Genomic DNA, 23,855 nt, shown 5'->3' on the forward strand with positions numbered 1-23,855 from the left:
CTCTGGTGCATATTTGCCTATTCTCCAGAAAATTGAGTCATGCTCCCGACTGGGTAGGTCTCCCGTAGCCACCATCAACCGCGGCTGTCCACAACCTAAGTGAAGTCGGAGGTACAGGTGGCCGATGATGCGATTCACGTTGAATTGCTTCATCATGGCCCCACCCCCATTTCAAATTGTTGGTAATCACGACATTGTCTAGAGGGTGGGCATGATGAAGCTATCGCGTAAACACGCCCCCAGACCCACCCATTTCTGCCACCCCCCGAAGTGCTGACCAAAGGTCTGCATGTATGCTCTGGTGATCTAAACCTCAACAGTAGTTCACCAAACAGACCACTGTCTGCAAAAGTGCTCCGGGGCTGCTGAGCGCCATAGGAGAAAAATCTAATTCTAAGCAGACTTCCTTAACTATCAATTCTTCTGTTCATCTTACAACAGAAGATTTCATTTGTTAAGCAAACTGACCCTATTTCTCTAATCTCCAGTCAGGGCCTGATTCAGAGGTGGACCCAAATGCAGTAGTTGAAGGCCTTGAAAAAGATTTTTATAATCGAAACGTGTTTGGCTATGAGAGAGACATTGCACCATTAAGAAGACTTTGGGGATAATACACATTGCACTTCCAGTAAGGTACTTGGGGATGGCTTCTCCCTTGAGAGTGTACCCTATATACATCTGTACCTGGGAAATGTGATGCTTTTCCCCTATCTTGGACTATGTGCATATAGTTTTTAAGTTTGCCGACTTTTAAGATTTGTTTTGCATGATATTTGTGGATTTATCGATTAAACATTGAAAAATATTGTTCGACTGATGTTGGATAATTATCAAGGAATATCAGATGAAAAGAAACCTTGATGTGTTTCACCTACTCCCAGTCCAAGTGAGTAAGGTGTGTGTTATACCATTGGAAAAAGATACCTTGATGTGTTTTATTTACACCTGTCCTATATAAGTCAGGTGTGTGTTTTTTTGTTGGGAAAAGAAAACCTTTATATTATATTTTCATTCCGTTGTATGTTTATCTTTACCCTTACCACACATTGAAAAACTACACCATACTTTGGAGTTCAGAGAAAGATACCTTTACAAGGTTTTCGACCACACCAATATATAGTTAGTGTGGTACGTCTTCTTCCCATCATAGAAGATTCTTCTTAAAAAGACTAAAGTTTTTAGAAGACTGCTTGTATATGAAATATATAAACTTTTTTTGAAACAATTCTACACATATATGTTTTTTTTGTTTTTCTCTGTTTTTCATATACGCATTGTGTGAAGAGGATTCATCTTAAAAGAAACGAGAAGTCAGAGAGGGGGATATAAGTATATTTTAATTTTAATTTTGGTTAAGAAGTGTTCTAAAGACACTACCTGTATTAAATAAATTTATCTAATTTTCTTGTGTTTGGGCAAGATAAGTTAGAGTCTTGGAGCTGCTATTATTAGAGCCTGCGCCTTTTTTATTCCAATTAATCTTTTTTTTTACGATTTAAATATTCCCAAATGCAGTAGTGACTGCAACTTTTGTCGCAGCTACTACTGCAAACGTGCTAATTTCGCAGCCAATGGACTTTAATCAATCACTGTCTTTTCAAAGGCCCCAGCAAGCCTGAAATGTTTGCAATAATAAATGCTATGCTTATTGCATTTACTGTAATGCCATTGCTTTTTGAGAGAGTGTGTGTGTGTGTGTGTGTGTGTGTGTGTGTGTGTGTGTGTGTGTGTGTGTGTGTGTGTGTGTGTGTGTGTGTGTGTGTGTTGTTGAAGCTGCAGAGCGCTACTGTGCATACTTTATATTGTTTCTTCCAAGGAGACTTCAATCCTTTACCAAGATGGCCGCCATCTGTAGTTCTGTAGCTCCCCAGAGACCCTGTTATTACTGCCTATACAACCCTACAAAAGCTGCTGATACCATTTGGTTCCAGCACCTCTACCCATATACGGTCACAGGCTGGTGACCTGTATGGTCCACTCCGCTCAAGCTCTGCTCCATGCAACAAGTCCGTACCTGCAAAACTGAGTAAAGTACTTAAACAATGCCACTAAATAAACCACCCCACTGGTTAAGTACTGGGGTGCATGCGTGTGTGTGCCATGAGAAAATAGGTGCCTTCTAGTGCAGTAAATAGTGTACAAAGGGCCTCATTTATCAATGAGTTTTATCATTCACATAGGGGCCTATTCATCAACACTAAAATAACGTTTTTAAGGACATTTTCCTTAAATAACGTTATTTTGGTATTCATGAACAGACTTAGCAAGGAGATATCTGTGATATCTCCTGTGTCAAGTTCCCCTGCGTTAATTTCCACACTCCCCATACATTAGTATGGGGATGTGGAAATTGTGGTATTCATCAAATTCCGAAAATTATCAATTTTCGGAATGTGATGCAGTTACTATTCGCCACTGTGAGGTGGCGAATAGCAGAATCCACTTACCTGTATCAGCGTGTGCAGGTCCCCCGACGAGTCCCTCCGGCGCTCTGCTCCGTCCTCAGGCTCCGTAGGCTGGTCTGTCATGTGTGCTCCCCAGCAGAGCACAAGAAAGTTTAGAAAAAGAAAAAAAAAAAATATTTTTTTTCTAATCTGTCATGTGGTCTGCTGGGAAACCACATGACAGACCAGCAGGACGGAGCCGGAGGCTGCTGCGCGGACAGGTAAGTCGGGGGGGGGGGGGGGGAAGGTGAGCGGAGGGGGGAGTGGGGTGGGGGGGTACAGAAACTTAACCCATCTGTAGGCAGTGCTGCGCATGCGCTGGTTTTACAGATGTAACAGCGCATGCGCAGCACTGTTTCCAGATGCGATAAGGTAGTGTAGGCAGGGAAAAGTATCTATTTCCCGAAAAGCTGTCATTGCAAAAATGACAGCTTTTCGGAATAGATACTTATGGAGAGGTGGAATGATGAATTCCACCTATAATTAGCTAGAACTCCATGAGAGTTCTAAAGCTAATTATCTCCAGAGAATTTTTACGTTTAATGAATAGGCCCCATAGAGTGATAAAACTTGTTGCGTATGATAAATGGTGCTCCAGCCAATCAGCTCCCAACTGTCATTTTTCAAACGGATGACTGATGGGAGCTGATTGGCTGGGTACCATTATCATACGCAATGAGTTTTATCACTCATTGTGAATTATAAAACTCGTTGATAAATGAGGCACACAATATGAAATGATCTGATGGTGAGATGAGCTGCATACCAAATGGGAATATATAGTAGACTTATCTAAATTGGTCTTTACGTTGTTTTCTTAACTGAAGAGCATCACCTTATACCATGAGTCAATACCAAAATGTGCATCTCCATAGTGTATTATGTTTATCATGTATTGCCTGTACATTTCAATAAAATCAATGAAATGTATCTGAGATTAAGGACAAATTCTATTCCGGGGGAGGTGCCTGTTAAAATATGTGTGTGCACTATTGGCGATGGTAAATGAGTAATAGCAGACCCCAGCGGATCCCTCAAGTCACGAAATAGCCCAGTGCTTAAGCAATGGGATTGTTTATTTAGCAGTAATGTGGATGTACAGCTGTACTCACAGTTATACACATAACAGACCATTAGCATGGAGTGGAGCATACAGACCACCAGCCAATGACTGTACAGTATGTTGGTAGCAGTGCAGGATACAAGCAGTGAATTGAGGTGTGGAATGCAGTATATCGCAGGGTCACTGTGTCGCTGCTTCACGGTGACAAGCTGGTGCCGTGTATGCGCAGAAGACCAAACGGCGGCATCTTTGTTATGTATTGATGTCTCCCTAAAGGAGCATCATGGAGACTGCACAGTAGCGCTCTCCAGCTTTCAACATGCCCCTCGCTACAAGCTTCTCCATGTTACACAAACATTTTTCCCTTTTAGCATTACTGTAGCAACCTGTAAAACAAAACATTGAGGGTTAGACAAGTAGGAAAATATTAACATTTTATAGAATTATAGTGCTACACATTTCTTGAAAAGTATGTAACCCTTCGTTACCAGTTAGTAAATAGTGCCTCCACCCAGATTTGTATTTGATATAAATTATCTAGGCTAACCTGGGAAAGCCCATACTATGTAATGACAGTATTGTACTTGGGGTGTATAATGTTAGTGTATATTGTATTAGGATACAATTTCAATACATTACATACCCAATCACTTATCTTTTCTTTCAGGTTCTGGCTCCTCAACAGTTTCTATACACTCCTTCAGGTAAGTAAATCATATATATATATATATATATATATATATATATATATATTGTATTTTAGTTATTCCTTTATCAAAGAAAATCACATATAGTTGCAAAAGTAACCTATGCTATTAAGTTTCAATTATAACACTCCTACCAATATAATTATACTATTATAACATCAAGCAGTATTTTGACAATATAACAATACACATATAAATATACAATGGATTGGATAAACTCTCAGGATTCCCTATAACTTAAAATGTCCTTCCCACAGTTCTGGTTTCTTTTTGTTATATTCACTTACTATAAGTCAAAGTCTTGAATACAGCCTCCTGGCAGCATAGATAGTTTCCGTCAGTCCTCTTTTACGGACCAAATAATATCTCCGCTTAAAGGTGAACCCTGTTCTCAGCTTACGGTATCAGTTTACACTCTTATTAAACAGCATAAATATACAGGCTCCGATAGAGGGGCAAAAGTCAAAGTGAGAGTTTATAGGTGAAATATTTACAATATCCCCAGATTTCTTTAAAACTAATTCCTTACTAGGTGTTCCTTTCTCTCTGGGTCTGATGTCCATGAAAGATGCAATTGTTACAATGTTGCAGCCTTGAATCCTCTGTAGACTGAATAAGTCACTCTGTAACAAGTTATATTCAGCTACATCAGATAGTCTTATTTCATTAGGAGCCTTAACTCACCCTACTTTCCGCTTGTGTACTTCTGCTCCACTTTCTCTTTCACTATTATTGCTCCTCAGCGATAGCTAAATACATATATATATATATATATATACACATATATATACTGTATCAGTTTACATATGTTGGCAATAGGTGGTATATAAACGCTCAAAGAGAGTGGGCAACAATACTGTTTGAAGTATAAGTCACTATCACTATCCTAGCTGAGGCAAATGAGGACTTCCCCTATATCTCTATATATTCTGGGTTGGTAACTTGCTCCTCTTTAATGGTCCTGGCCTTTGGCTGATCCCTCTGTTCTGTATTAGCGAAGCTTACTGGGCTTCTGTATAAGCAAAGTGGTTTATATATGTTGGTACCCTCAATTGGTAAAGCAAGGTTGCTATACCTATCCAGGTCCCATGCAGCCTTTATGGCTACTACGGCTCCTAGATTAAACTGACTGCTGCGGCTTGCACTTCACCGGCTTACTTAACTGTCTGGCCAGCCGTCCGTCTACTTCATTCACTCCCCCGGCCTGGAGCCTTCTCTGATGTGGCTGCCTGCCCTGGAAACCACGCCCCCTGGAGATCTCAGGCTACCTTAACAACTGCAGGCCCCCACCATCAAGTGCCTGCTTGGAGCCTCTTACTTCTCCTCCGCCACAAAGTCCAGCGACTGCAGTTCGGCAGCTGCCGCTGAAGGTACCAGAAATACCAGAAAGCCCCACACTGGCCTGTCACTATCCGACTACTGGCTGACGCTAGGTTATGCTCTCATTGCAGCGCTGGTAAGTCTGTTGTACAGCTCTGGAGGGGGAAACCACCAACTGACCCAACCGCCGCTGTCACTTCCTGTATCCCTCTGGTCATCACATGACCAGCTCCTTTCCTATGGCACTAACCTCTACCCTGAGTGTTTGTGCTCCAACAATGACTTTTACCACCCTGTACAAAATATACACATTTCCTATAACATCCTGTTGTTATCTATATATACATTAACATAAATATAAAATATTCTCTGTATTCAAAAGGGTTATTCTGGTTACCATTGACTGGTGCGGGTCCCTACTATAGGGGTAGTGTTGCTACCACCTAGCCCTTTTAGACAAACCGCAGGAAACTTTTGGAGAAAGGTGGAGTGAATCATGTGAACGATCTTTCCAACTGTTGAAACAACTTTTAACAGAATCACCCATTTTGGCTTATGCCAATCCTGAACTCCCTTATGAAGTGCATGTAGATGCTTCATTCGATGGATTAGGTGGAGTGTTATACCAAAAATATGATGATCATTTGAAACCAATCTACTATGTGAGTAGGGGGCTCTCCTGCAGTGAAAAACGCTATCCAGTGCATAAATTAGAATTCTTGGCATTAAAATGGGCCATAGTAGAAAAATTTCATGATTACCTATATGGAGTTACTTTCACAATACATACTGACAATAACCCTCTTACCTATGTGAGTACCACAGCTAAATTGGATGCCACAGGACATAGAGGGTTAGCGGCTTTGTCGAACTATCATTTCACCATCAAGTATAAACCACGGGTAAATAATGTAGAGACTGATGCCCTTTCTCGCCGACCCAATGCGGAACCCTTGTCTGGTAATGATGAATGGGTTGAAGTCCCTGCTTCTACTGTCCAGGGATTATGTCATCAAATTTCTTGTATGGTTTCGGCAGAACGAGAACTCATTAGTGCACTTGGAGCTGCAGATACTGCATTACCTGTACTGTATTGTAGATTGACTACCACTGAATTGAGAGGGTTAGAAGTTGTATCCAGAGGAGAGATGGCGAGGGAGCAACGTAAAGATCCTGACATTATGCATGTAATAAACTTACTAGAAGGAAATCCTGGGCAAGCTATTCCCAGTGATAGGACAGGAATGGTAAAAGTTTTGGTTAGGCAGAAATCCAAATTAATATTCCAAAGTAATGTATTATACAGAAAGACTCAGAGGCCCAATGGGAAATATAGATATCAACTAGTTTTACCACATAAATATCGAAAAACTGTTCTAACTGAATTGCATGATCATCATGGTCATTTAGGGTATGACAAAACTCAAGGATTAATAGCAGAAAGGTTTTATTGGCCTTATATGAATTATGATGTAGAAACTCACTGCAAAACTTGTGGTAATTGTCTACTCCGAAAGACTTTGCCTACGCATTCTGCATCCCTTGTGAACATAAATAGTAATGGACCCATGGATCTCATTTGCATTGATTTTTTATCTCTAGAAGGTCCCGACCGGAAAGAAAACCAAATTTTGGTCATTACTGATCATTTTAATCGGTATGCTCAGGCCTACCTCACTCGTTATCAAAAGGCCATTACCGTCGCCAAAACACTTTGGGAAAAGTTTTTTATCCATTATGGATTACCTGCACGCATTCATTCTGACCAGGGACGAGATTTTGAGAGTCGAATTGTACAAGAACTGTGCCTATGCTGTGGTATAAAGAAATCTCGTACCACGCCATACCACCCTCAGGGAGACCCACAGCCTGAACGATTCAATAGAACTCTATTAAATATGCTGGGTACACTAGATTCGAAGAAAAAATATCAATGGAGCCGTCATATCTCGCATCTGGTGCATGCATATAACTGTACCACCAACGAAGCCACTGGATACTCACCATATGCTCTAATGTTTGGGCGAGAGGCTAAATTGCCTATAGATGTAAGTCTGGGAACTTTATCATCTTCCCCAAAGTCATCGTCCTACACTAAATATATCTCTCAGTTACGGCAAGATTTAAAAACAGCTTACGATACTGCGCAGAGAACAGCCCGGAAGTTAGAAAGAAAGAATAAGAGACATTACGATTCCAAGGTTAAGGAACATCTGTTACTTCCCGGAGATCGAGTATTAATAAGACAGTTAGGCATTCCCAGAAGACAAAAGTTAACCAATCGTTGGCGAGAAATTCCCTATGTAGTTGTTAAACAATTACTTAATTTGCCTGTATATCAATTAATTTCGGAAACCCAGACAGGACCTGTACTGACATATCATAGACAACATCTATTACCTATACGTCAAGATGTTCGGTTCACTGAGAAAGACCCTTCTACTTCCCGAACGAGTGTTGAGTCGGGGGTTACCCGAATGAAGAAAGGAAATAACATTTCCAACTATTATGAATATCAGTCGGAGGACTATGATATTATAGAACCTAATAACGAAAATGTGGATACTGGGGGATATTTCTATTCTGAAGCATTGACAGCGGAACACCAGGATAGTGGTACGATTGATCATAGTACTGATACTAATGAGGGTGAAAATGTTCTAGAGGGTAGAAGTGAATGTGAATCTCCTGAGAGTAGTATCACTGAGAATGATTCTACATACACCCCAGAGTCATTACCAAGCTGTAGGGAAGAAGAAAGGGAGTGTATTCCCCAGCATCGAGAGAAAAGACAATGTGGGCCCCCACAGATACTCACTTATGATCAATTGGGAATACCCAGTAACACTACTAGGATTATCCATCCAAACATTATATTTACCTGGCCTTATTTTGGATATGTGGGGGATAGGCTATAAGATAAAAGAGTCAGTCGGACTGAGTAACTGAAAGGGAAACAGGGGTTAGTATGGTGATTCATCATCAATTAGTAACAGAAAGTATGTAATTGATTTGATCACCAGGGAGAGAGTGTAGCCAGCGTCGGGGTATTTAGTCTAAAAGGGCTGGGTGGTAGCAACACTACCCCTATAGTAGGGACCCGCACCAGTCAATGGTAACCAGAATAACCATTTTGAATACAGAGAATATTTTATATTTATGTTAATGTATATATAGATAACAGGATGTTATAGGAAATGTGTATATTTTGTACAGGGTGGTAAAAGTCATTGTTGGAGCACAAACACTCAGGGTAGAGGTTAGTGCCATAGGAAAGGAGCTGCTCATGTGATGACCAGAGGGATACAGGAAGTGGCAGCGGCAGTTGGGTCAGTTGGTGGTTTCCCCCTCCAGAGCTGTACAACAGACTTACCAGCGCTGCAATGAGAGCAAAACCTAGCGGCAGCCAGTAGTCGGATAGTGACAGGCCAGTGTGGGGCTTTCTGGTATTTCTGGTACCTTCAGCGGCAGGGGGCGTTTTCAATTAGGTATGAGAATAGCAAAACTCCCGTGCCTGCAGGGTTTTTCCTGCAGATGCAGGATTGTTGCTATTCAATTAAGTGCTGGGTTTTTCAGTTTTTAAGCACCAAGAGGTGTTTTTTTTTTTTAACACCTCCAGAGTACGATCAATTTTTCCTAAAAAAACATTTTCTAGGAAAAATGGTCAGGAAATGCTCTGTGATCCCGGCGGCACCCCTCCTAATAACTAACTAAGCAATCGGAAGTTTCCAATTATCTCAATTAGTCCTTAATTACTCACCTTCCGAAGTGGTGTCTTCTTCCTCCAGGTCGGGAGCCGAGTCTTCTGCAGCAGGTTGAGTATTTGAGTGTTTGTATGTGTGTATAATAAGTGAGTGAGTGTGTGTGTGCGCATGAGTATGTGCGTGAGTAACCCCTGGTGTGTGTGACACCCCCCCATGTGAGTATATGCCCAGTGTAGCTGGTGCTGGGAGAACTCCCAGAAGCCCCCTCTCAAATGACAAGATGATGGGGGTGGTCATCGGGAGCCACTGGAGACCCCCGGGCCAGTGATTATAATTTTTTTTTATTTTTTACGTCACACAACCACTTTTTTTAACTGGATACCGCAGGTATCAGAGGCGCGTATACCCGTAGTAATCCAAAATTGGGATTGAGGTTTTTTACCTCGCTAAACCTCGACTCCAGTTGAATATGCCCCCCAGTCTGTCTGTTTTGGATTTCCACTCTTGGATATCTAGAGGTTCACTGATTGCAATATTGGCAGATTCTTCATAGTAGCCTCTTGTTCAGATATGTCTCCAACTACTGTCAAATCCAGTGACACCTACTTGTTCTTTAATTCGTGCTGCCGTTTGTATATGATATCTTTAACTTGACAAGCCTTCTAGTATTTGGATTCCAGATACTGTACCCTTTAATTTCATGGCAAAAACGAAGCATGATACACTTCATAAAGTTTGCATCCATCTTGCTTCTCTCTTTTAGTATGTATACATAGGCGGTACTTCTAAAAACATTCTGATGCTTGTCACTATTTTCCTGACCACAGTTCAATTTGTGTAATTTTTCAGGTAAACTGCTCTGGACACTGCTTCCGCCCAAAAATTGCTTGTTTAGGCCTGCATTCTTCAGCATGCATCTGGCTCTCTCCACCAATGTGCGATTTGCAAGCTCACTTACATAATTTTGTTCAGGCTTGTATGCGATGGTTAATGAGCTTCTTTAGAAAGATTTCCACATCTTTGTTTACATATTCACCTCCATTATCAAAACGCCAAGATCTTTAGTCTGTGACCTGTTTGATTTTCCACCCTTTTTCTTGTAGTCTGCAAATTTCTTCATGATCAAGTAAATGTGTGTCATTCTCATTAAATCATTTATGAATGTTATGAAGTATTCACTTATTGACTTGACCTCCATCGGACCACACACACACACACGTTTGTATGCACCAACTCCACTTTATGACTTTGAAAATGGTTAATTGCTTTGCTTTCCTGTCAGATTGCTTTCATATATGGGCATTTCTGTATCAATCACTGGTATTCCTGTAACCACCCCATTCAGTAGTTTTTGGACAGTGGGTGAGATGTACTAAGCATCGCACCCAGAAGTCCCTCTGGTGTCCTTCTGTACATGCATAGAAGGCTGCGTGTCGTGAGGTTCAAGGTGGCGTTACCCACTGGAGCTCTGACCTCTTTGCTCTAGGACACTGATGGCAGTGATATTTGTTCCTATATCTGGTACATAAAGCACATCTTTTGTAGCTGTAAGCACTTAGGACCTCATTCAGAGTCGGTTGAAGCGACCGCATGGTCGTACGCCACCGATGTTCGCTATACTGCGCATGCGTAAAGTGCGCAAACTAGCCGCTATGATCAGAAATTTCTCTCTCCTTGAATACAGCCAGGTCGGTAGTTTGAGTGACAGATTGAGGCGTTTGTGGGTGGTAACAGGGGAAGGTGCTTGAAAACAAGGGAGTGGAGATCCGAACGCAGGCGTGCCTAATTATGCGAACGGCGTTTTATGGGAGTGCATACGGTTTATGGGAGTGCATAATTAGCAAAGTAGCGTCATGGCACATGTGACATGGGAGGTTTTTACACTGACATGATCGTAGAGCTTAAGAGAGGATATGGTCAACCTTAAGCTCTACGACCAGTTCCGATGGTTCCCGATGGTCTCGATTAATCCTTATATGCCCGGAGATGACATGCAATGCGTACAAGAAGGGGGCGTATTTTTTTTTAATTCCGACCGCTTCCTCCCCTTGGTCGGCCAGCTACCAATCCGAACTTAGGACCGCAACTTGCGAGGGAATCATTTACATATCCGGCCCCTTTTCCCGTACGACCGTGCGGCCGCTTCGACCGACTCTGAATGAGGTCCTTAATTTCCAAATCCTTTACTTGTTATAGGATCACACATGTAGTGAACCTCTCTTCACTGCAGTTGAAATGCCTAGTATCACCTAAGTCAATACACCAGCAATCCTTTCTGTGACTGTCTGACACTCAATGCTGACTCATCTTTGCTGCTGCACTTCTTATTCTGCATAGCATTTACATTCTTTTGTTTACATTCAGATACTTTGTGGCCTATTTTATGACATATATAACACTTGTACTTGAAATTACTGGACTTCTTTTTAGAATGTAATGCACTATTCTCAGCATTCAATTCAACTGGAATACATTCTTGGAACTGTAACAGTTTTTTGTTCTGACAATGGCCCTGATTCAGAGCTGGACGCTCTGACCAGAGCGCTCGCTCTGAATCAGGGCCCACCTCCATAAATATGGAGCGTCCTCCTGGATGCTCGTATAGCTGTGGGTCACCACCCACAGCATATACGAGCGTGCAGGATGATGGTCGCGATGGTCTTGACCATAGCGACCATCGCCACTGAGAGCAGAAGCCTGCGGTTGAGTTTCTCAACCGCAAGGCCAGGAGTGATTTTGGCTCTATCAGAGCCAAAATCACTCCCACTGACATCACTAGTGATGTCAGTGGGGCCGGCTTCTGATGGTAGGCGTTCCCTTGGGAACGCCTCCATCTGGCAGGCACGCCTACCAAAGGGGGCGTGCTGTCAATCAACATCGACAGCACGCCCCCTTTGATCAGACACTACGAGCGAAGGAAAGTCCTTCGCTCGTCGCGTCTCGCGCATGCGCAGTGCAGACCATCGACCCACTGTAGTTAGCTTCACTATATTTGCATCTAATGTTATTACTAAAAAGTCAAACTCAGACGTTGAGTTCTGTAGCATTGCCATAGCGATTTTCTCATCATCTACCTACAGACGTTAATATGGACATCTTGTCAATTTAGTCATTCATACTTGTGCATTCACATAACTTGTATTATACAATACACTCCTCAGATTAATTCTTCTCATTAGACCCCCATCCTCATATGCTGCATGAAGTGCTGTCCACATGTCTTTTGCTGACACTTTTCCATGTATGATAAGATACACGTGTCAAGCCAAATGTTACAATTGTTCTTTCTACATTATTTGGACTAGGACCGTCACAAGGATCAACTATAACTTTCCACAATCTTTCTTCAATTGCATTTCCATTGTAAATTTTCATGTATTGTAATTTTCTGAACCTCTTAGTTTAATGAACCGCATCATGGTTGTAGCTACTGTGTGTGTATGCAGCTTCAGTGCTTTGCTTAACACTCTGTACTGACACTCTGTGCTGTCTTCACTCTGTGCTTGCACATGTGTAATGGTGTCTGTGTGCTGCTGGGCCTTTTAGGTGCTTGGAGTTTGAGTGTTTGACACTTGTGTGCCTAAGCCCATACCCTGTTGAAATATGTGCGTACAATTGACATTGGTAATAGAGTAATAGTATACCCCAGTGGATCCCTCAAAGTCACCAAACAGCCCAGTGCTTAACTTGTGGGGTGCTATATTTAGCAGTAATGTGTATGTACAGCCATATTCACAGTTATGCACATAACAGACTCTTAGCATGGAGCAGAGCAGGCAGACCACCAGCAGGTGACTGTATGTAGGTAGCGGTGCAGGAGGCAAGCAGTGAATTGAGGTGTGGCGTGCAGTATATTGCAGGGTCTCACTGACCTAAGTGGAACACATCTGTGCCCCACTGTGGCACACCTTTACAGTGGCAAGACGGTGCTTGCAGAGAATACCAAACAGTGGCCATCTTGCTTATGTATTGATGCCTCCTTAAAAGGACCATCATGAAGACTGCACAGCAGTACTCTCCAGCTTTCAACAATTCCAAGATTTCAAAAGTCCAATAGTGAGCTGGAAACTCCCCAGGCATGGTGTCAGAGTACTTGGGTATATACAAAAATGGTTCATCACCTAGGGTTGATGCATTTCTGTCACCACATTACAGATTGCACTGAAAAGAGTCTTAAATGAGCATACAGACTTATTTTGGCGTTAGTGGTCACAGCTCTTAATAATTATTGTTATGGTGACAAAAAAAACATAGGCAACTATCTCCAATATCCAGAACAATAAAACTAGGGCAACCACACATCCCAGGCCCTGCAAAAACAAGTAAACACACTCCCTTCATTGTGTCAGCATGAGACCCCCGCAGTTACACTGAAGCAGTGCATTTTCAACCACAGATGTGCAAATTATGGTTCCTGACTGCTGTGCTAACTCGTCAGATCAAAGTTTACCAACGGAACCAAAGTCCCGCCTTCATTTACTAATACCCAGACAACCATCTAAGGAGCTATTGCTTAGACAGGACAAATCCCTCTGTCATGCCTTCAGCATAGGGTTTGTTATGTTGCACTAATTCACATTAGCAGCCCCACCTAGTGGTCAGGACAGCAGCAGTTTAAATCTGATCTATTTTGTCCTTCTTAACATTCCATAGCAGTCTAGCAATGCATTCTGGGCTAAAGGAGCTGTAAGCAGCCATTTCCTTTTTCACATGGTGCCAGACAGTCATCATTACATATGCTCAACCTGGTACAGCGTCCGATGGTGAGTTCTAAGCTTCAACTGTGCCATAGATCTGCTAGCCAGTTATGTTATGAATGTTAGCTGTACTATGTGACATTGCAGCCTGTATTTTGCATACTGTATGTTTCATGTTGTTTGCATATTCCATGTTATGTATATGTTTGCCTTGCATTCCCATGTACATATAGTAATCGTTTTTTATTGTTTGTTTACAGTTTTACCACATCACTTGTCATCACTTATCATTACTTATCATTTCCACGCAAGTTCCTCTATCGAATAATAAACTCAGTTCTTCAGATCACATCTGACTGGATTATTGGAAGATAGAGTATTGGTTATGCTGGCTGCTCCAAATTTGTCAGACACTTAGGGCCTGATTCAGACCCGCTCACAAGCGCTGAGTGCTCGCAAGCGGGTCGATGTTGAGCCAGTGAGCATGCACACGACGGACCCGGCTCCGTCGTGCGCATGCGTGAGACCTGGTTAGCGACGGGCAAGCCGTCGCTATGGGTCTCGCTACAAAGGGGGCGTGCTGTCGATGGTGAGTGACAGCACGCCCCCTTTGGTGGGCATGCCGGGGGTGTGGGTGGCCAGACGGAGGCGTTCCCATGGGAACTCCTACCGTCTGGGGCCGGCCCCACTGATATCACAAGATCACAAGTGATGTCAGTGGTAGTGCTTTTGGCTCTGATAGAGCCAAAAGCACTCCAGGGCTTGCGGCAGACGAGATCCTACCACAAGGGTTTTGTCGCAAGCCCAATGGCCGCGATGGTCTTGACCATCGCGACCATCTTTTTGGCCGCTCGCTATAGCTGTGGGTGGTCACCCACAGCTATGCGAGCGGCCAGGAGGCCGCTCTAAAATCAGGAAGGACGGCCCTGATTCAGAGCGAGCGCTCTGTCAGAGCGTCCTGCTCTGAATCAGGGCCTTAGTGCGGGGCAGTACACCCTCTTCTTTAAGATGGACATCATCTGGTCTTTACAGGTGTTGACACCAGTACTGAATCATGTAATGCTGGATGACACTAACTCCCAGGAGACTTACAACTTTACCACCAACAAGTTGATCTTTGTATGGGGTCCATCAATAGTTGCTCCAACCTTATACGCATACCGCCAAAACCATTGGGGAACAATAGTCAACCAAACCAGCTGCACACCAGACAGTACAGTAAAACATCGGGCTCCCAGCGTGTGATGCATATATCTACTTCATCAGCAACATTTTCTGTCAGCAAGTGGGACATACTGATTTACAGATCTGTTACACTGCCAGCCAGAGCTATCTGCATATGATAGTACAAGAGTTTCTGTACAGTCTAACCATGGCAGCTCAGCAATAGGAGTACCGCCATTGACTACACAGGAATTTCATACTGTCAGTACAGCCACCTGCATATGACAGCACAAGAGTTTCTATACAGTCTAACCATGGCAGCTCAGCAACAGGAGTACCGCCATTGACTACACAGGAATTTCACACTGTCAGTACAGCCACCTGCATATGGCAAGACAACAGTCCATGCATAATCAAACAGCCTAACAGTCCCAAGACCCTGGCTACTCAGAGACCTGCTACAGTGTCAGCTCAGTTATCTACACATTACAATACAGTCAAGCATTTCCATTCCATCATCATGTCACAGAAAACAACATCTTCATACAAAGCAAGGTCCCAAGTCTCTAATTCCTCCAAATCTTTATCTGTCAGCAATGCAGCCATAATGGCACGCGCAAAAGCGGAAGCTGCAAAAGTGCGGGCCACCTTTGCTGAACAAGAGATGCAATTGAAAATAGAGAGGTCACATCTGGAAGCAGAAAGATCACATCTGGGTGCAGAAATATCACGTCTGGATGCAGAAAGAGTTATGGAGAAACAACACCTAGAAGCAATTAGTGAGAAGCTCACTGCAGAGAAGGAGGCAGCAGCTGCTATCGTGGAAGCAGCATTCTTAGAGTCTGTAGAACTTCTTAATATAAGGAAGCTCAAGCTAAGACCAGGAATGATCCTAGTTTTGCCCTTACACTGACCAGCTCAACCCCTATTCTACCTAACCCCCGCAAAATGTCAGTCGCAGTTCACAAGACTAACGTGCATTATACAGATTCTTCCCACGGGTCTACCTATTCAACTCATCAAGAGAACAAAGATCCGGCCAAGCAGTGTCCCCTGCATAACAAACCGCATCCTCTCATAAAATGCAGAGCCTTCAGAGAAAAGTCCCTGGAGAACCGCAAAGCATTCCTAAGAGAAAAACGGCATCTGCTACAAGTGCTGCTCTTCTACAACCCACCTTGCCAAGGATTGTAAGGTTAGTGTTAACTGCATTAGAATGTCATATCACAGAACACAACACAGCTCTACACCCTGGACCTTCCCCATTGACTTTACAGCACAGTTATGGTGACACAGAGGATGGCAGGGAGCTCAGTGTGGAGCAAAGAGATACCAGAGTCATACCAGAGATAACTTCACAATGTACTGAAGTCTGCAAAGACACTATTAGTGGCAGATCTTGCTCCAAAATCTGTTTAGTCAGAGTCTACCCTAAGGGCCAACCAGAGAAAGCCGTCAAACTTTATGCAATCCTAGACTAGCAAAGTAACAAGTCTCTAGCCAGATCAACCTTCTTTGATACCTTTAATCAAAGGACCCAGCACTCCATACTCCTTAAGGACTTGTGCAGGAAGTTTTGAGACAATGGGGAGGAGAGCAATCGGCTATCAAGTCGAGTCCATAGACGGAAAGACTTACCCACTATCACGGAATGCAATGAGATCCCTGATAATAGGTCTGAAATCCCTACACCAGACGCAGCTATCCATAATGCACATTTGAAACGTATAGCACATCTGATACCAGAACTGGACCCACTAGCCCCGATAATTCTACTCATTGGGAGAGATAGCTGACGAGTCCACAAAGTCAGAAGTCAGATAAATGGTCCACACAATGCTCCTTATGCTCAAAGATTAGACCTAGGTTGGGTCAGAATAGGAGAAGTATGTCTTGGAAAAGTGTATAAACCAGTTACTGTCAACAGCATGCTTACCTGTACTTTAGAAAACGGACGCCCTTCTCTATTTCAAATTTGTCACAATCACTTCCTCATAAGGGAATTACCACACTGCACTGTCATAGACTCTTCTAGTGACAACCACATCTGTGACAGCTACCAAGAACATTTGGGGTGCACAGTCTTCCAAAGAACAAAAATGGGTGATCAAGTCACAATGTCCATAGAGGACAATCTATTCCTGGAAATAATGAAAAAGGGACTAGTCAAAGATGATGCCAACAGTTGGGTTGCACCTCTACCCTTTAAAACACACAGACGGCGCCTACCTAACAACAGAGAACTAGTATTTAAACGCTTCTCTTCACTAAAACGCAACTTCCACAGGAAGCCAGAAATGAAAGATCACTTCTTCTCTTTCATGGACAAAATATTTGAGAACGGTCATGCTGAGATAGCTCCCATTCTTAAAGACACAGATGAATACTGGTACTTACCAATGTTTGGAGTATACCACCCAAAGAAACCAGGTCAGATCAGAGTCGTGTTTGATTCCAGTGCCAAGTTCGAAGGCATCTCCTTAAATGATGTTCTCCTGACAGGACCAGACCTTAACAACAAACTCCTTGGAGTACTCATACGTAAGGACTCTATTGCCTTCACAGCTAACATTCAACAAATGTTTAATTGCTTCCTCGTGAGGGAAAGTGACAGGAATTTCCTCAGATTCTTTTGGTTCAGAGACAACAACCCCTCTAAAGATATTGCAGAGTACCGCATGAGGGTACACATCTTTGGTAACAGCCGTTCCCCTGCAGTTGCCATCTACGGACTCAGACGTTCAGCTCAAGAGGGTGAGCTAGAGTATGGTTCTGATGTTAGACAATTTGTGGAAAAAGATTTCTATGTAGGTGACTGTTTAAAATCCTCAAGAGAGCTCAGGAAATGCTTGCTTGCTCTAATCTCAGGCTTCACAAAATAGCTTCCAACAGCAAAAGAGTGATGTAAGCCTTACCTTCTTAAGATCATACCAGTGATTTAAGGGATTTAGATTTAGAAACTGATTCTCCACCAGCTCAATGTAGCCTTGGACTCTTATGGGACTTAAAATCTGACTCCTTTACCTTCCAAGTGAACAATGAGGAAAGACCCTACACCCGCAGAGGTGTCTTGTCTGTTATAAACAGCTTGTACGACCCCTTAGGATTTGCTGCTCCTGTCACTATCCAAGGTAAAGCTCAGAGACCTAACCTGCGACTCATCTGACTGGGACGCGCCACTGTCTCCTCAGAAAAGAGATTTGTGGGAGGAGTCGAAAAGTTCTCTGTCCACCTTAACCAACCTTTATATTACACGTTCATATGCTCCTGTGCCTTCACAGAAGTGCAAAACCAGAGACTATGTGTATTTTCTGATGCTTCAATCCAAGCAATTGCCGCTGTTGCATATCTTAAAACTGTGGATATTAGAGACCAGTGTCATATTGGGTTTGTCATGGGCAAAGCGAAGACATGGAAAAACGTTAGACACAAAAGTCAGACACACTAAAGTTAGACATGTAAAAAGTTCGACAGGGTCAAAAGTTCGACATGAAAATGGTTGACACAAAAATGGTCGACAATTATTTTTTTTTATGTTTTAGCCGTAATCTTCACCCTAACCCTCCCCTTGGTGCCTAACCCTAACCCTCCCCTTGGTGCCTAACTCTCCCTCCTGGTGCCTAACCCTAACCCTCCCTCCTGGTGCCTAACCCTAACCGTGGGGGTAAGTGCCTAACCCTAACCCTCCAGTAAGTGCCTAACCCTAATAAAAAAAAGTGTCGTCCATTTTTGTGTTGATCTTTTTCATGTCGAACTTTTGACCCTGTCGAACTTTTTACATGTCTAACTTTAGTCTTTAGTCTGACTTTTGTTTGTGTCTAGCTTTTTTCCATGTCTGACTATTGACTGTCTAACATCTGGGGCCAAATGTAATAGGGTGAGAGTTTAGAAAATGTGAGAGTTTAGCAGTAAACTCTCACATTGGTTGAGTTTTATCTTCAAAATGGGAAAACATCTGAATGAGATTTTAAATCGTGAGAGATTTTTAAGTCTAAAAAAACATGCATGTTCGCTCTGTTACTTTGTTTTTGGACACTATTACATTGGCAAAGTTTAAAAAGTGTCAGAAACTCTCACTTTTCTAAACTCTCACCCTATTACATTTGGCCCCTGGTGTCTATCTAGACATTGTCTAACTAATTACTGTCTGTCTATAGTCCGTAACCCGCAATGCAGGTGGGGCAGATTTAAAATGTCCAGAGAATTTGATTTGGGAGGAGTGTCTAAACTGAAATCTAAATTACAGTGTAAAAATAAAGTTGTCCAGCATTTGTGGGCTACAGTACATGCAAAAGCAGCTAATAGTTTATTTGTATTTATTTGCACCCCTTGTATTGCAACATGGTTTGTCCAGGTACACAGTTACTGTACTTGCTAATTCTTACTTTATTGCCAAATCTGAATCAGGCCCACAGTTCTAAAAGCTTACAGCCATCCCATGATCTAGGGTCTTATTCAGGTTGCTTTGCATGCAGCCAGTCGATGTTTGTGCTCTGCTCATGTGTATGCATCACAGTGCGCGAACCGGCCGCTACAATCGGGAAGCGATCGCAGTGAGCACACACAGGACCTCATTCAGAGTCGGTCCTAAGAGGCCGCTCGGTCGTACGCCTAACGATCGAGAATCAGAAAAATAAACAATCGCACGGCCGGGCAATCGCAACCAAAGTGACGCCCATACATGAACAAAGCACCTCCTCTAGCTAGCGAGTGATAGCAGTTAGCGATCGAGTCAATCGTTGTCAGTCGCTGCATGTTAATTTTCTTCTGATGGTTGCCGCCGCTTGTGTTGTGTGCAAATTACACCAAAAATTAACAAAAAAACGCATAGAATAAGCCATCCCCGTGAAATGTATTTATTCTTATTATTCGCTAATGCTAACGTAACTGAATCAATTACAAGCCAATTAGCAGTGTTATTAGCAACAACAAATGATTATTAGCTGCTTGCATTGTGTGGCACAAAATAGAAACATCATACATAACATCAGTCATATTCAATAGTATCGATTGTACTCTGGGGTTTGAGAGAGCACATACCCAACCTCAAGCTGTACAATCAGCCAGGCCTCTAACCTGCTCGCAGAGTGATGTTTTACTACTTCCGGCCTTCTATGTTGGTCGTAGCAGGAAATTTATGTACGCCCCTGAAACGCCCTGAAAACGGTGAGGAACGCCTGCGTTTTTAAACCACCACCCCCGTCAACACCCACAAACGGCCTTTCATGTCAATCAACTCTCGGCAGGGCCGGATTAAGGGATGGGGCGACAGGGGCGATCGTCCCTGCGCCCCCACACATGGAGGGGCCCCCACACAGGGTCAGTGTGACCCTGCAGAGAACAGGTGTCTAGTGACACCTGTTCCAGGATTGAGGCTCACTGCCGCGATCCGCTGTTAATGTATGCAGCGGCACAGTCAGTGCCGCTGCATACAGCGCAGAGCGGCTCCCAAGTCTTCTCACCGGCGCCACGTGACACATTTTCGTCCGTGACTCCGATGAGAGGACCAGGGAGCAGCTCTGCCGGGAGAAGGTCACGCCCGCACGCCAGCTCTCAGGTAAGTCAGCGGTGGAGGCTTTGGGGGTGGGAGGGCAGAAGCCTTAGGGGGAAGGGGGGAAGCTCCATGTGGCTTGAAGGGGCCCCCGTAATTTAGTTGCCCTGGGGCCCCCACAAGCCTTAATCCGGCCCTGACTCTCGGAAGTCACTTCCTGCTCGTAAGCCGTACGATCGACAGCATTTTGTATCGCAAGGTCTTGTACGCACATGCGCACAACTAACCGTACGCATGCGTGGTTTGGAAACATCGGATGCGTACGATCGAGCGGCCGCTTACGACCGACTCTGAATGAGGTCAACAGTCCCATCTCATAGTGATTATGTTACGAGTCCCAAAGACTACTACGAGTAAGCCCCCGAGAACCCGGTCTAGCGAGGTCTTCCGCCACTAACAGTCACCCGTTGTTCCCTTAGAACTTAAGACGTTCACTGGTACTTGGATGGCTACCTGGACTTAATACTCGGGGTAGTAGCAGCTTACGCGAGTGTCTCATGGGATTCAGTGGTGAGTGAGGAGTTTGGAACAGGAAGTGTCAGTGAGGCAACCAGAGACCCGATGGTGTGGCTGGAGAGCCGGTGATGTGGCTTGAGTGCCGATGTTTAGGATTGGTTTGAGAGCCAATGGTGTGGTTGGAGAGCCAGTGATGCGGCTTGAGAGCTGATGTGTAGGAAGGTTTGGATTTGAGAGCCAACTATGCTGCTTAGGAGTCGATGGTGCGGCTTTGAGCCCGTAGCAGAAATAAGTATTGATGGTGCGGCTTTGAGAGCCGATAATGCGACTAAGGTGCCGATGGTGTGGCTTTGAGCAGATAGTAGGAGTTGCTGTATTTGAGATGTGGCGGCTTGGGAGCCGGTACACAAGTTAGTGTACATGCGATGCGGCTTTGAGAGCAGATGGTGCGCCATTGAGCTGGTAATAGGAGTTTGTCAGGGGCGGATTGGGCCGCCGGGAAACTGGGACAGTTCCCGCTGGGCCACCACCTCTCAGTAGTTTACACAGGGCCGGGCCATTTAATATTATAGCTACTGTGATCAGAGCTCAGCTCCGCTCAGGCAGCTTTGGGAGGTTCTGCGCATGCGCAGAAATTAATTCTCCTGTCAGTGTAGGGGCGGGTGCTTACTACGGCAGCGCTGCGGCTGGAGCTCAGACTCAAGTACAGGGAGAAAGAGAGAGAGAGTCATGCCGGCCAGGACGCCTGGATGAGGACAGCGCGGGCTGCACGGAAGGAAGAGGCTCCAACTGCAACTACAGTAGTAGGAGGTAAGGAGCTCAGGGAACTGGCTGCAGCCAGTCTTACCAGGGCTTAGGAGGAGATCCCCGTTCTCCACCCAGCCACTGGTAGTGAAGATTTAAGCTGGAGGGGGAGGGAAGGGAAGGGGCAGCAGCGCTGCACAGGGCGCAGCGCACTGCCGTCCTCCTAGAGACCATGCCGTCCTCCTACAGACCGGACCTGCACAGGTGATAACATCCCTAGGGCTGGCACTGCCAGGGCTGGAGCATTGAACTCACTAAGCAGTGCTGTATACAGCTCAGTGTGTGGCTAATAGCAGAGCTTCAGGAGAAGGGTAAAATTAGAGCTTTGTAATTGTCCAGTCACTGTGCCTTGTTGGTTGTATTGCTGTAAGCACTTGAAGGCTGTGGGGCAGTGTGTGTAGCTATGGGGTGTGTGTGGCTATGGGGGCCATGTGTGTGTGTCTGTGCGACCATGGGGCAGTGTGTGCATGTGTGTGGCTATGGGGGGCATATGTGTGTATGTGTGTGTGTGTGCGGCTATGAGGTAGTGTGTGTGTCTGTCTGCGGCTATGGGGCAGTGTGTGGCTGTGGGGGCCATGTCTGTGTGCGGTTATGGGGCAGTGTGTGTGTGGCTAAGGGGCATTGTGTGTGTGTGCGTGTCTATGGGGCAGTGTATGTGTGCAGCTATGGGCCATGTGTGTGCGTCTATGGGCCATGTGTGTGCGTCTATGGGCCATGTGTGTGTGCGTCTATGGGGCAGTGTGTGCGGCTATGGGGGGGCATGTGTGTGTATGTGTGTGGCTATGGGGGGCCGTGTGTGTGTGTCTGCAGCTATAGTGCAGTGTATGTGTGTGCGTCTATGGGGGCCATGTCTGTGTGCGTCTATGGGGCAGTGTGTGTCTGGCTAAGGGGCAGTGTGTGTGTACGTCTTTGGGGCAGTGTGTGTGTGTGGCTATGGAGGCCATGTGTGTGTGCACCTATGGGGGCAGTGTGTGTGACTATGGGGACAGTGTGTGTGTGTGGCTATGGGGCAGTGTGTATGTGTAAAATTGTATGCAGTTGAGGGAGTGGAGCCCCAAACTGTTATCATGCTTGGGGGCCCATGAGTTCTAAATCCATTTCTGCTCTGTATTATCCATATTGGCTGTGTCCCTCCCTGCATACCCCTGAGCTGATAAGACAGAAGATAATTAGTTAGCTTCACAATTGTGTGCCAGTCATGTTTCTCTCCCAGGACTCCTCTGATGCTCTGCGGGGCATGGCCTTCTAGGGGTGATGGGGAAGAGAGAGGTGAGGGGTCCACAGCTGCACTCTGGACTGAAAGTGAAATCCAATCCCCCCACATACCCTGACAAATGAGGAGCTACTCAAACTGGGCATTACAGTTCATCTAATGTTTAGGCATTACTGACTCACATTACTGAGGAAACGGGTTCAATTCCTGCCACGGCCCTAACTGTGTGGAGTTTGTATATTCTACCTGTATGTGCGTTGGTTTCCTTTGGGCACACCCACTATTTATATGCATGTGGTAGGGAATATAGTGTGTAAGCTACACTGGGACAGAGACTGATGTGAAAGTGCTGCAGTATATGTTTGCTCTGTATAATTAACTGGTAATAATAATAATAATAATAATAATACCGACCCTTCCCTCCCACACTGAACCTTTCTCCCCCCCAAGCTGGCCATCCTTTGCATACTAGTCCATTCTGGCTTATATCACAGTCAAAAGGGTTTCAACCCTCAAACCGCTTCGGAACTTCTGCATCATAACCACCTCCAGATCCCCAGCCTTCGCCAATGTAGCGACACCCAGGTGATCCGTGCAGGATTGTCTAATATTCTGTACACTGCAGTGTGTAAGGAGGGTTGAAATAAACCACACAGATCTGGAGAATAGGCTTGAAGAAGCCACAATCTGAGGGTTGCAAACTAACCTAATAACGCCAAAATAAACAAAAGC

General features: G+C 44.4%; 1 long non-coding RNA gene across 1 annotated transcript in view; it reads left to right on the plus strand.

The window, feature by feature from the left end:
* The first annotated feature begins 1,282 nt into the window (after nucleotides 1-1,282).
* LOC148477560 (uncharacterized) overlaps nucleotides 1,283-23,855 on the plus strand; it is a 35,659-nt gene continuing 13,086 nt past the window's right edge. Inside the window, exons 1-2 of the long non-coding RNA XR_015872501.1 lie at nucleotides 1,283-1,329; nucleotides 4,175-4,211. This is a non-coding gene — a long non-coding RNA (uncharacterized LOC148477560). The remainder of the gene's footprint in view (nucleotides 1,330-4,174; nucleotides 4,212-23,855) is intronic.

This window comes from Taudactylus pleione, unplaced genomic scaffold (assembly GCF_031769625.1).
Source record: "Taudactylus pleione unplaced genomic scaffold, aTauple2 ptg000707l, whole genome shotgun sequence".
Lineage (NCBI taxonomy): Eukaryota > Metazoa > Chordata > Amphibia > Anura > Myobatrachidae > Taudactylus > Taudactylus pleione.